Source organism: Rhinolophus ferrumequinum, chromosome 14 (genome assembly GCF_004115265.2).
Source record: "Rhinolophus ferrumequinum isolate MPI-CBG mRhiFer1 chromosome 14, mRhiFer1_v1.p, whole genome shotgun sequence".
Taxonomy (NCBI): domain Eukaryota; kingdom Metazoa; phylum Chordata; class Mammalia; order Chiroptera; family Rhinolophidae; genus Rhinolophus; species Rhinolophus ferrumequinum.
Window position 1 is genome coordinate 20525348 of NC_046297.1, and position 15118 is coordinate 20540465.

The window sequence follows — 15118 nt, forward strand, 5'->3', positions numbered from 1 at the left end:
GGGCTAATGCCACTGTATGGCTGACTTGTGTGAATTGTTTAATTTTTCTACTGTGCTATTACTAACATTGAACATAAACTGTCTATTCAAATTCTGTATTTTTCTCCCACTCCCACCCAAGGAAAAGAAAAAACTACAGGTGTCTCTGGGTCAGAGATCCTTGCTGCCCCACTGCCCTGGTCATCTGATCTGTCCTACAGCCCATCTACACAGTACAGATTAGCTTTGTTAACCAGCTAGTAAGCAAGTGGCAGCCTCAGAAAACACGGTTCTGATGTGCTCATCGTTCCCAGCCATCAATCAAACCATTAGAGTGGGAACCAAAAGCTCAGCCTGGACTGTCAGTCAATTTGCTGATTATTATTAAACATTAGGGCAAGACTCTGTTGGCCCTGGCACAAGTCCTCATTGCTAAGTGCGCCTCAGATATATATTCCTTTCCTTAGCCATTTGGATAATTCTCTCCTTTTATTCAAAGGCATTCTTACACACTTGGAAGATATGGCCAGGTTCGAATATCTGGAAAGAAGCCAGTAAGTTTAAGTGATGGAGAAAATGGAAAATAATTTCTTTGGATATAAAGTTAGAAACATTAGCACGATTCAAGATTGACTGGAACCTTGGCATGTTTCTGAAGCTTTATGGATTGTTACTACTATAGCGGGAATTGAGTTTAAAATAAAGCAATGACCTTTCAGCGTGTCTGCCTATCCAAACTCTATTTTTACTTTTGCAGTTTAAAAAACCTTGTGAACCATAGCTCAGTATCATTAATAGATAAGGGTCTGATGGTTTTTTCAGAAAGGTATTTCCATTTATATGTGTACATTTTAAAGTAACTTTATTATATCTAGGGACCAATGTTTAAGTTCCACAATAGAAATTAATGTACAAATGGGATTTGTTTAACAGAAACTTGACTTGAAGCAAGTTGAACTCTATACCATCTATATAGTTAAATGTGTAATTACCTCTAAAGCCAAGACTTTTTTTTCCTTCTGAAAATAATCACCCCTCAGTTTCTTTCTGAATGTTGAGTTTTTCATAAATGGGGACTAATTTTCTGTATCTGGATTTCCTATATTTCTCTTTCTACTTTCATATGTAGAGATCTCTTTCCATGTCTTCTTTTAGAGCAAAAAAATAACTTTTCATTATGTAAGCCTGTTAAAGGCAGTGACAATTACCACTCACTGACTTCAACAGAAAAAATATTGTGTCCTTCAAGAATGAGGAAGAAGCTATTTGAAGAGAAATAATCCTTTGAAAATATGAACATCTGAATAGTTTCTAAATAAAGAAGCAAATCTGTGTCACTTATTTAAGGCTCTTTCTTGGGTTAACAATTTATGCTTTATGGACACAATAAAGAAAAAAGTTATTCCTCCAAACATTTCTGGAACAGTGTAAATATCCAGTGATATTTGAAAGTCATTTTTGCAGATGTGGGTTCTCTCTATGTAGGGCACCTTTTCTAAGCCCAGTATCGCGTATCAGAGAGAACAAGTACATGGAAAAGATAAGCTTCATTACATATTACTTTTATTGTGTGTATGTTATTAGCTTTAAAACTGGAAGTGATCTGAAGGACATGAATTCACCTGAAGGAAACTTTCTTAGGTTTCTCTTTTACTTTGTTTACAAAGTCAGATTACAACTAATTTAAATTTCAAGTATTCGATTATATTCCACTTGAATGACTGCTCATATCTTTGCCAAGTCAATGCTCCCATTCAGGGAGAAGCTATTTTAATTGCACTGCAGGCAGGTCTTCTAATGAAGAAGAGAGTCAATTCCTCGTACATGGAATAGCACACGATGAATGCTTTTCATCATAAAGCCCGAGTCAAGCCTACACAAGTGGTTCGCTTACTAAATTATATAGAAGGCTTTTAAATTACTACTGCAGAAATGTCTGTAATGGGAATAAACGGCCAATGGAATAGGTCGATTCCATTGACCATTTAATAAAAGGTCAATGGAATAGCACTGTAGGAGTTCAGAGGGCAGTGACAGAAACTGCCCACCTGACATCTTGATGACATTTACACATTTTATAAACTGAAAAGCTCTTACAGTTTGAATCATCTTTCCACAAAGCATAATTTTCGCATTTGTTTTTACTGTTGAGTAGGAACAAAAACAATTTGAATATGTGATGTGAGTCAATGCCAGATTTTAAAAAGGCAGTACCTGGTGTTCCGTTATCCTGAAGGTGGGGGGCGTTGGTGCCGGAGGGGAGAGTTTAGCTACTTTTATTTTGTCAACAGTGGGCATAGTTCATCCACACAAAAGAGTGGATCTTGGTTTCTCTAGGTGAAGTAAGTAGAAAATCTTACAGGCCTTGATCCTCCATCGGTAATGATGAGTGGTCCAATAAACAAGAATTAATACTCCAACTCCCTGAGCTCCAGGTGAGAGAGCGAGGGCCCTGCATAGATGGGCAGGGTCCTCCTGCCTCAAACCCCAGCCCGGGACAGGCCAAGAGAGGAAAGGCAGAGAAGGAAAATCTTTCTTGATTTGTAATGACTACTCTTCTTAAAATTTCCTTATTTTTAGCAATGGAACTTACATAGAATTTCTTGTACGTCTTTTTTATCTTTCTGCAACATAACTTAATTTTTGTCCTCCCAAAATATGCTGTGTGCTGTGTACCTTTTGGGAGAATGTATTCTGCAGGGGGGAAATAAAAACCCCACTGGCAATCAAGAAAATGCAATACAAAAGCACTGCTACTGTAAACACTGGTTGGTCTCAATTGTGTGAAATTAACTGGAATTGCAGTTAACTTATCTGATTTACTAGTTTTGGGCTGCTCTGTAGTTTGTGCTCACTCATGCCTTCATACATATTTCTTTTCAGCATTATTTCTGGACCTACACTGCAGTGAAACAAAATGTATTACACCAATTTTTTCATGTCTGAACAAACTGAAGTCATCTGATGCCAAAACACATTCCACTTGCAAAATTCCATGTCAGAATCATGTATTGGTGATATTTCACATTTTGTGGAAATGGGAAACACTATGAGGAATCTAGGTGGTGGTTCCTCTGTGTTCCCAATGACAGGAAAGTATCCTCCTCCCAGAGGACGGGCAGCTGTTTCATAAAGACACTGAAATTCCAACATGTGGTGTTAATAAGAATAAACAGATCGATAAAACAGAAGAGAGTCCAGATATACATCCATAAATATACAACTGATTTTTGACAAAGGAACTCAGAAACTTCAATGGAGAATAAAAAGTATTTTCAGCAAATGATGATAGAACAATTAAAATATTCAGTTGGAAAAACAGTAAAACCTTGACCACTACTTCACACCAAAAATATCAACAACCTGAGATAGTTCATAGACCTAAACATTAAAAACTAAAACTATAAAGCTTCTAGAAAAAAACACAGGAGAATTGTTTTTGCAATCTTGGAGCAGGTAAACATTTCCTAGAATCACAAAAAAACACTAACTGAAAAAAAAAAAAGGCAAATTGGTCTTTAAAAAATTTTTAAACTTCTGCTCATCAAATGATACTGTTAAGAAAATGAAAATCCCAAAACACTAAATGGGAGAAAATAATCCAATACTTATATATGAAGAAGGACTTTTAGGCAGAAAAAGATAAAAACTACAAACCAATATCAAAGGACAAAAATGCAACATAAGAAGGGGCAAAAACCTGAACAGGCACTTCACAAAAGATGATACACAAGAGATCTGTAAATACATGAAAAGTTACTTAACGTCATTAGTCCTGAGGGAAATACAAATTAAAACTTCCAGAAGATACCATTTCACAGCCAGTGAAATCTGTTCTATTCCTTACAGATAAAAATACACCACTAAATATTGCTGGGGATGTGGATAAATCAATTCAGGTATACTCATATGCGCATGATGTTACGACTCAGCAACAAAAGGAAGGAGCTACTGGTACAATAATAAGGATGAATCATGAAGAGATGATACTGAAAGGAAGGACCCAGCACAAAGCATATTTACTACTGTATGAGTCCATTTATGTAGATTAAAAAACATAGATTTAAAAATATCATAAAACTAATTTATGATAGAAATCAGAACATGATTTCTTCTGAAGTGAAAAGGGGAATTGACTAGAATTTGACAAAAGAGACTGTGCTGGGCTCATGGAAAGTTCTATGTCTTTATTAGGGTGGTTACATTGTATATAAATAGATTTCACTGGCTATGAAATAGTGTCTTCTTGTAGTTTTAATTTGTATGTCCCTCAGAACCAATGACGTTGAGTATCTTTTCATGTATTTATAGGTCTGCTTTTATATCTTTCATGAAGTGTCTGTTCAAGTTTTGGCCCTTTTTCATGTTGGATTGTTTGTCTTTTTGATATTGATTTGTAGTTCTTTTTTTTGGCTAAAAGTTCTTTTTCAGATATAAGCATAGAGAGGATGCCAAAAATATGTATACACATCTTAAGAAAGGAAACAACTATAAAAACTGTAATATTCAATATACCGATAACAAAAGATGAATACAAGTCACATTCGACTTCTGCAATTACAAGAGGTGCTCAAAGTGGTTACCATCAGCGTCCAGACACTTCTGATTACAGTGAGCTACTGCTTGGGCAACGTTGACCAAAGAGTCCACTTGTATACATTTTTTGGCACCCCCAGATACTTATCAAACTAGTACACTTCAGATTTGTATATTTTACCTAAGAATCCAATACCCCATATTACATAGAAAACCAGTATTACCAATATAGTCTAAGTTTTTAAAAAGGTTTTATTACTGATTTGATATCCTAATAAAATTATTTTTATTTTAAATTAAAATAAAATTCTGAAGCTTCCAATTTCTTATTTCTATGTAGTATACTATATATAAAGAAAAAAGATGACAATTCTACATGAATTTACAACGGTTATAGTTTATTGATTTGAATGTCACATTGTGCCTCCATATTGAGATTATTTAATTGGGACCTGAGAATATTTCTTCTACTTGTAAGCCCTTGAAATACTTATTTTAAACAGTTAATCACTGGTAACACCCATTTAAAACACCTTTTTCCCCCAGTTATTTTGCCTCTTCAGCTTTTCTAACCAATTTTTTTTTATTTGCCTCATAGTTGTAATAAAGCAGTTTTCTGAAAGAAATACATATTTTATATAAATATACTATATAAGTTGCCTTTTTTTCTGAATGGCTTGTATATCACTCTTAAAAACAAACACACAGGAAGACTCTAGAAGAGGGTAAACAGGGTCTAATATATGGTGATGGAAAGAGAACTGACTCTGGGTGGTGAACACACAATGTGATATATAAATGATGTATTACAGAATTGCACACCTGAAATCTATGTAACTTTACTAACAATTGTCACCCCAATAATCTTTAATTTAAAACAAACAAACAAACAAAAAAACACGCAGCTAAGCATCTTGAGTTAAGATCGTGTGGGGTTTGAATACCTGTTCTACTCCTTACCAGTTATATGAATTCAGGTTAAATTACTTAATTTCATTCCGATGTAGTTTCGTAAATAAAAATAGCTATATCAAAAGCTATTTCAAAGCTTCAGGAGGGGAGGGACGTGGGAGCTGGCCCCCAGCAGCTAATAAGGTTTACTGACCCTAGATAATTTAAAAATAATAAAGCTCCATGCAGACATGCAATTCTAAAATATATCAGTGATAAAACACCTGTCCCCATGGGGTAAACCGTTCCCACTGATACTACAAATGACAATTCAAAGCAATACAATCTGGAGGCCACCTTTGAGGGAGTGAAGGAATGAAGAAATAACATAAGAATGAGGTCAGTCTTTCATTCAGTTATGGCCTAGAACAGCTAACCTTTATTGAATACTTTCTATGTGCCTGGTCCCATTTTAAAACACATTAATCATTTAAACCTTGCAACAATTCTATGAAGCAGATACTACTGTCACCATTTAACAATGGAGGAAACAGACTGAGGTCAGTAACCTTCTTGAGGCACCAGCCAGTGAGTGGTGGACCAGGGGCACCCTGGCAGTCAGCCCAACGTGTACCTTTGAACTTTGAAGTTGCACTATTGTTTCTGAGCTTCCAAACCTTCCCAGGAGCTTTAAAAGGTGATTGGGAAGGCAGTGGGAGGGTCAGAAAGAGGGGACTTGATTTAAAACAGTCTGTTTTGGAGAATTTGGATCCTCAAGCTTGACTCACAACAGAAGAAATAAGAACAATTAAAAGGACAGAGCTTCCAGCTTTATTTCTTAGAAAACTAAACTATAGTCTAATTTCCCAATGTTCATGAAATACAGAAGAGTAGACTTGCCAGAAAACAGTGTGTTTAGCTGCCTAGATGTCTCTCTCTCTCTCTCTCTCTTTATGTGTTCCCAGCTCCTCTCACGCACTCTACAAGCAAGACCAGAATTTCCTCACCCATGCCAGCATCTCGTGCTCTAGGGGTACTCACCTGGCTGCCCAGGGCTGTGGTCCTATGAGTTGGCCAGGTGCTCTCACCGAGGAGAGCAGCAACCATCCGCAGGAGCCAGCAAATGGGAGCAGAGCCCTCGAGGCAGCCCATGACCAGCTGAGTGTATTTTCATGGCAATGAACTTGGTCCTCAGCCATGGTGTCTATGTGGCTATAAATCAAGCAGTAATTAGATCTTGCAGCATTTAACACAACCCCTCTATTGCTCTCATTTACCAGCTCTGGACGGGAAAGAAAAGCAGACCATTCACTTTGAGCCTTGTGTTCTGCCCTAGGCCCCAAAGCATAAGGCGAATACATTCTCTCATGGTCCTGGGTGCACAATGATACCTGCAATTACACTGGGGATGGGGATGGAAAGAGCAGTGGGAGAGAAAGGATTCGTCCTTATCACATTGGAACACATTAACAACCAAAAGCCTATGGAAAATGGAACAACAGTTCAAATAAACTATGCATTAGTATGAAAATTTAATTAACCAATCAGAAAAGCGTGGAAATCATCACAGACACACACACTCACACAGGAATCTCTATGCAAATTAAGCTTTCATTTGATGTTAGTCAAAGCAAATTCAGCCTTCACTTTAGGCTATAAACATGTCATCTTGGGCAATTTATAAGGGAGACCTCAGGAGACATGTGAATTACGCCTTCATGAAGATTTTAGTTTTAAATGCTATCAAGCCCTGTGAAAATGCAACCTAATACTTAGGTTTACATAGAAATGTCAGTGTTCTCTTTTAGTATGACTGGATGCTGTTTAATTTCTACACATTATGCTTCTTAAGTTAAATTTTGATAAACGGTAAAAATTGAAATGGTACTAAAAAGCTAAACATTTCAATTTTATTTGTTAAAATAACCATTGGCTATCTTCTCAATGGACTCATCCTGACAACTTTGAAAAGCTAGGTATCAATTATTGAAAAATTACGGCTGAAAATTTTGCTTAAAAGAAGTTATATATTTTAGACCAGAGGTTGGCTGATTTTTTCTAAAGGGCCATAGAATGAATATTTTAAGTTTTGCAGGCCACACAGTCTCTGCCATGACTTCTCAACTCTACCATTCTAGCATGAAGCCAGTCACAGTCAACATGTAAAGATAAGCATGGCTGTATTCCAATAAAACTTTATTTATAAAAACTGAGTGGGCTGGATTTGGCCCATGGACAATGGTTTGCCACCTTCTCATGTACACTGGACTAAAACAGTATGGAATCTTGTTTCTAATATTGGAAACTAAGATTTCGAGCAAAAAAAGAATTATAAAAAGCAACCACTGTGTCTAATAGTATACTAGATGTGGCAAATGTTTCCTAAGTGTTCTAATTTGTATTAAGTAACTAATTTTTATCATGAAACAAGATTTGAAGGTGTTTATCCTTTCTTACACATAGCACATTAACTAACAGGTGTTAGTTAATGCTGATCACAGTTGCAAACAGAGCATGTGGCATGTGTGACTCCAGGTGGGTAAAATGAGTGTCCTACTTACAAGGGAAGACTTCATTTGACCAGGACTGCATCTCAACAGGCCCAAAGCACCTTAAAAAGAAAAAAAGTCACTTCTGTCACTTAAGAGCACAATTGCTTCACTCAACTTCAAAGGGACACTGAAAATGCCATGCTTTGAGAAACACATAAAACACCAACGGAGTAGAGAAAAAAAAGGAAGATGGCTCCTTCTCAAATGACAGAAAAGAATTTGTGTCCAGAGGTTTAAAAAACAATGAATTAAAATGTAATCTTTCGATCAGAATGGTAACAATTTAAATGCCAAAAAGGAACATAACTCCAAATGGAAAGAGACAAAGACAAAAGAAGATGCTGTGAGAGGGACGGACTGAAGAAGAATGAATCTATTCAAATGAAGCTGGCTAACACAAGGTCCTCAGCAACGCACACCTGCCATCAGATCTGAGCAAATGCTCACAGCAGGTAGGGTGGATAGGTCTGCTAGACTTCTAACACCGGAAGTAAGGGTGCAAACAGAAAAACGTTGTTGCTCTCTGTCCCCTCTGCTCACTGTCCAGTGAGAAAACCAGCATGGCTGCTGTGGGCTGGCATCGTTATTACAGAAGCCAAACCACTCAAAACCCAAACTCTCAAAGGTTGCCACTCAAGTACTTTCTGTAACAAGAGAGGGTATGAATACCTGTCTCCGTTCCCAAAGATTTTATATCACCATGTGTGTAATTCTTTTTTAAAAAGGTGCTACTTTGATAATGTAGCAATTCAATACTAAATGGCCCATCTGATTATTATAAGCATAAGCTTATAATAAAACATCTGATAATAAAGTGTAGAAAAACAGGGAAGGACTAAGTAAGTGCTATGAAACAATTGTTAATTTTTAAGATATGTCACAAATATGTAACTGTAGTAATATGTAGTCTGAAAAAGAAGTTTACAAACTAAAGTGAGAACTGATATAAAAACATTTGTATCCACAGTAGAGGCCTTTCACTTTTCAGGTTATCCCCACACCTACTGTCAACTCTGACGAGCCTCTGGTTACAAATATTCTGGCCAAGGGCTTTGGGTAAATACAGATTACAAAAGGGTCCAGACCTGACTCTCACCAACTAACTCCCAGCTGCTCTGTTCTTTGCAATCTCAATCTTCTCCTGTCTCCTAAATTCCCAGAGGGCATCCTCCTATCCTTGACTATTTGTTTAGTTGTGTCCAAGTGAAAAAACACAGCAAACTATACTCAGCTAGCAGTGGCTTTTCTGTAAATACTATTTTGAAAAACTACACTGATGGTTTACCGATTTTGCAGTAATGAAGATGAGGACTAGGTTGAGGTATATAGAAAGTTCTTGCTCTTGTTCAGCTGGGGTTGGAAAGACTTTACACGAATATATCTATTTCTTCTCAGGAAGGAGGTATCTGGCCCTTTGGCTACAGAATGCCCCTAGCTGGTGCTGGAATCTTCTGATCAGTAGGTGACAAGAGGGGTTTCATATTCAGATTCACTCCCCACCCACCAGGGTCCAACATAGAATTCTGTATCTTGAAAGCAAACAGAAAAAAACTTAAGTGAGCTGAAGTTTTGGAGAGGAAAAGAGAATATTTTAAGTCAGGACAAAAATTGAGCAAAAGCTTATAATAAAACATAAAAGTTACTGAAATACAGTCATTGGAAATATTTTACTGGAGCACCAAAGCTCGGGTCGTAAACCTTCTTGCCTATCTGTAGTGACCGTCTTAGGAACCAATGGCTCAGCCCCCACCTATGTACTAAGGACTCTCACATGTATGTCTCCAGTCCCTCCTCTCCCCGGACCTCCAGACGGGTATATCCAATGGCAACCCAGTATCTCCATTTGCATGTCATCAGCAGCGCCAACTTAAGGGCTCCAGAACTGAGCTGCTGAACCCCCTCCCAAACCTGTCCCCCACGACACTCCCCTCTGTCAATTAATGGCAGCATTCTCCTTCCAGGTACTTTGGCCAGAAACCCAGAGTCATCCTTTATGGCTCTCCTTCCATCACACCTCACATCCAAGTTGTCATTAAATCCCATACACTCAACTTTCAAAATGTTTCCAGAACCTGACCATTCCTCACCACCTGTACAGCTGGACCCTGGCCCAAGCTGTTATCACCTGCGCTCTGAATTACGGCACCTGTCTTACCGCTCTTGTGTAGTCTCGGCACAGTAGCCACAGACACTCTGCTAAAATGAAGGTCAGACCACGTCACTCCTCTGTCCGAAACCCTCTAATGACTTCCCACTGCCTTCAGGGCAAAAGCCAAAACTCTAACAGCCCAGTGGCCCTTTCCACCCTCGTTCCAAGCAAACTTACTGACCTCACTTCCCACAGCATGACCTGCCCCTCCAAGCACTCCCAGGCCCCCTCTGCCTCTAGGACTGCTCCCACCCCCTGGAGCCCTTTCCACAGAAGGCTACCTGGCTCATACTCTCCCCGGGAGCTCTTAACTCTGATATTCCCTTCTAGTGAGGCCTTCCCTGGCACCCCTATCTGTATCAGTTTTCTTTTGAAACTGAAACAAACGACCACAAACTCTACTGCTTAAAACCACACCCATTTACTATCTCACAGTTTCTGTCAAAGTGCAGGCACCGGTGAGCTGGGCCCTCGGCTCAGGGTCTCACAGGGTTGCAATCAAGGTGTCCTGTGGGCAGCCTTCCTTTAAGAAGCTGGGGTTCTCCCTCCAGTTCCCACGGCTGTTGGCAGAAGTCAGTCCTTCAATCCTGGAGGACTGGGGTCCTGGTTTCCTGCTGGCTCTGAGAGGGACCTGTCATCTCCTACTGTCATCTCCTAGAGGCAGCTCACAGTCCCTGCCCCCGGCCCTCTGGCAGCGCATTTCGTCAAGGTCAGCAGGTGAATCTGCTGAGTCTTATATAATGTAACCTAATAATCACAGCAGTAATATCACCTTCACATACTCTGTGAGTCCCCCAACCCAGTACAGGGGCATCTGAGAACTCTGCCTAAGACCTTCGCCAAAATGCCACCATCCCACTTCCGCACACACACATCTATCCTCGATCTCTGCTTTATTTTCCTCCATAGTTCTTTTTATCATCGGAATTACCAAATATTTTATATCTGCTGTATTTCTGCCTCACCTCACTGAAATGTAAGCCTCACCAGGGTAGAACTGTTTGTCTGTTTTTGTTTACTGCTCTATCCCCAGCCTGTAGAAAAACAGCACCTAGCTTGGAGCAGGTTATCAATAAATATTTATAGGTTAAATAAATGATTTACTACATAGGTTTGCTTCAAAAACGTCAGCATCTTAACATCTTTGATTTACTGCTAAGCTGCAGATTTCTCTGACCTTTTTCTACTGTCATTGTATTGCATCAGAACTTTGTTTACTTACAAATGAAGCCTAATGTTCTCCTTCCCATGGTAACAAAGCTATACAGTTTTAGTTTATTTATAGTTTTATCAGCCAACTATGTGCTGAGAACGCCACATGGATTTGCAAAAGCAGCATTTTATACTTATGTGAAAACAGCTACCTTTTCTCTCTGGTTCCCAGGCTCATAGTTGACCTCTATGTTTGTTTCTTTGTCTAATCTTAAAAATTCTTCAGCCAAACAGTGAAGGAAATGGGAAGTAAAAGCCAAACTCCCTTTGAATATCGAGTCCAAGGAAATCAACAGCATGTGACTAGGTTGGTGATTTAAACAGAGAGAAGTATGGTATTCAGAAGCAATGAACATCCTATCACTAAAGTAATAAATGTTACAGATCCATTATCCACCTCATTTAAAGGAATATTGCTTTTTGTAAGAGGTAGAGGAACAGGCAAGGCCAAATGCTATAAATGTGAAAAACAGCTCCACATAAAATACACATTGGGCATCATCCTTTTTACCCCATATGCCTCTGGTTAGTGATGTTTTTTAGGTGATAAAAATGTGCATGCACTTCAAACAATATTCATAAAACCAACTGCAAATCCAATTCTATAACAAATTGATGATTTACCTGACATGCAGCCTAAAAACCACTTGTACATCGTCTCCACTGAAAGTAACAGCCTGCTACTCAGGTGATCACAGGTCATATAAGGGAGCCTATTTTTCTCTTTTATCTAGTTTAAGCTTTCCCACTCTTAAATTATTTCACTAGCACTATCACTATTAACATAATTCAAGGAACATAATAAATTTCTAAGTCTCCCTTGCCACTGATAAATGAACATTCACTTCTGAACTCCTGGCTGGATTCTGCCTCTGGCTTCCCCCTCTAATCTTATATACAGTTTCCGGGTTAACCTGACAAAAACAGTGATCTGGCAAGTCACACCTCTGGTCAGGAACTCAGGGCCACTCCCTGAGGCCTAACTTGTCAAGTTCACAGTTCTCCCGACGGCCTGGCCGGGCCTGTCAAGTTCTTAACCTGGATTAAGCCCTTAACATGGGTCAGTTTGATTTCTGTGTTAATCGCAAGGCTCTGCCCACTTGATGCCGGTCCTCATCCGGCCAGGCTCTGGCGTGATTGGTGCCAGAATACAGATCAATGAGTGCAAACCACAATCATCAAATCCTAAGCCCTACTGACTGTAAACACATCTCTCTATATGAAGAACAGACTGCTTCTCTTTCCCTTAGAAATACAGTATGGTTAAGAAGCAAGTTCATAAAACATGGTCTTCAGCCTTTCTAAGTAAAAGCATTCTAAGCATGGCAGTAAATGTGGCATTTCCTGAGCGTCTTAGTTGAACTTTTTGGGGAAGCAGAATTTTAACAGGGACCCCAAGAATTCCTACCCCCTACTGTGCATATCCTGCCTGCCCAGTCCCAGGACACAAAATGTAATGGACTTTACTCCCGTGATTAGGTATGCTATAATGGCACATTCACCTTAAAATAGGATCTCATGAATCCTTTAAAAGCAGAGAGTTTTCTCTGGCTGGTTACAGAAGAGAAACCAAAGAGATTAAAAGTGAGGTGTATTTGATGAGGGATCCTGCTGTGATATTGTGCAAAAGATTGTGAGGGCATATGAGAAGGCCCAGGGCAAGGAATTGTTCATAGCTTCTAGAAACATCTAGAAACTGATGGCAGTCCTTGGTCCACAGCCAGGAAACAGGGACCTCAGACCTGCCAAAACCTCAATGAGCTTACAAACAGATTACTTCCCCAAAGCCTTAACCAAGAGTGCAGTCTGGCCAACACCTTGAGTGTAAGACACTGAGCAGAGAACCCACCTGAGCCATGATGGACTTAAGAAATGACTGTGGAATTCTGTGGAAATTTGTTACTCGGCGATAGAAAACTATGCTTTCTTCTAAATCTAGCCTCAGTCTACTCACATGAAAATAACATTACCCTAAAAGCACCTCCCATCAACTGTCCTCGCAGGCATGAATGTACAACCAATAAGTAAAAAAGAAAGAAAAATGTATCCTTCCTACAAAATCATGAACTCTGAGAACAAGCAGAACATACAAATCTTTAATTACAGGACTATTCTAAAGATCATCACACATATGCAATATTTCTCAGAAATGTTTCCACGATATTTTACTAATATTAATATCAATAACAGCAACATCAACTTTGTAAGTTATTTAGATTTCTATAACATATAAGTATTAAGAAAAGCGCTCATCTTTTATTCATCAAAATAGTAATTGATTATCTACTATATACAGTACCCTTTGTATGTGCTTGTTGAATAATTTCAGGGAATGCTAAGAAAAACATGCCAACCACATATTGTTACAAGAAAAGGTAAATATTAGGGGATGTTTGCCCACTGTTTTTCTTAAGAGTAAACATTAATTGTTAAAATGTAAATATTCTGCATTTCATTTTGCTTTTCTAAGCAATCCTGCTGTTATTTCAATTTATACATATTTGTTTCATTTCTACTCCATGGCTTTCTGCTAGGCACTAAAAAAAGTAGGTGTATGTCAGTACTGATTTCCAGTCATCTACAGTCTATTAAGAGAGAGAAACAAGTCTACTAAGAATTGAAACAAGTAATTTCAACCAGTACAACAATGTGATACACACACACACATACATACATACACACACACACACACACACACACACACACACTCACACACTATAATATACAGTGTAGCCTGGGAATTATATAATGTTTGGTGGATGGTGGTAAGCGAACAATTAAGAAAGTGTATATCTCCATCCATCCATTCATCTATTTCTCCATCCATATGTCTGTCCAAGACTATTTTGAGTTGAACAGAAACATCTGACCTAATTAAGAGTAATTCTGACATTTATTGTGTTCCTAAGAACTATGACCAACTACGTTTTTTTTAATGAAAGAAAATTAACTTTTCATGATATGCTTCTATCCAGTCTGTTTAAATATGAGAGGTGGTTGACAGTCTTAATCTATCACAATTAGGTTTGCACATCTCTAGTACAATAGTCTGAGTACAAAGAAATTTTGTCCATTGATGGACAGGGAACATTATTTTGTTCACAACTTCTAAAATTCCATAAATAGAAAGATATATTAAAACCAAACTGACTCCCCAGAAACAGAATAGTGCATATGAGAGTTTGAGACCTAAATCAAACACACTAAGTCTTTCATTCTTGATCCAGCAATGTAAAATGACAATAACTGTATTCTTGGGAAGATAAAGTGATTAAAATAGAAAAAACGGACTTAAATTTAAGTACACACACAGACACACACACACACACACAATCTATCATACCAGTCCTGCAGGAAGGAAATGAAAATCTTAATCCCCAATTACTCTACAACGGTTTCCTTAAGTGAGAAAATTCCCCATGATAAAGCTCGTCTTATTTGGCATTGTAAAAGGATAAACTGTGACTCTGCACACAAGCTGTTTTCAAATTCCACCACTAAAAAATATTCCTAAAAAAATTTTCTAAACTCAGTCATTCAATGTTTAACATTTACTGCGTGCTAAACAAAATCAGAGACGAAAAACGTAGCGCTTAGAAATAATAGGCACATAATGAATGCACTGATTGAATGTAGTGAAATAGGCAATACCTGGCCCAAACCCGTAAGTAGTTTACACACCAGCTGGAGAGATGTGGCTAGTAAACACACGCAAAACTTAAACAGCAATAATAAAACACCACTGAGAACTTTACACTTAAAATTATTAAGATGGGAAATTTCATATTACGTGGGGATT

General features: G+C 38.3%; 1 protein-coding gene across 2 annotated transcripts in view; it reads right to left on the bottom strand.

The window, feature by feature from the left end:
* The window catches only part of FAM110B (family with sequence similarity 110 member B), a 137215-nt gene that overhangs the window by 73644 nt on the left and 48453 nt on the right, over positions 1-15118 (bottom strand). The window contains exon 2 of one of the 2 annotated variants that reach the window (XM_033126851.1): positions 7968-8017. The exons of the other annotated variant lie outside the window; for it this stretch is intronic. The gene's annotated coding sequence lies outside the window, so the exon portion shown is untranslated. The remainder of the gene's footprint in view (positions 1-7967; positions 8018-15118) is intronic. 2 annotated transcript variants of the gene reach the window in all.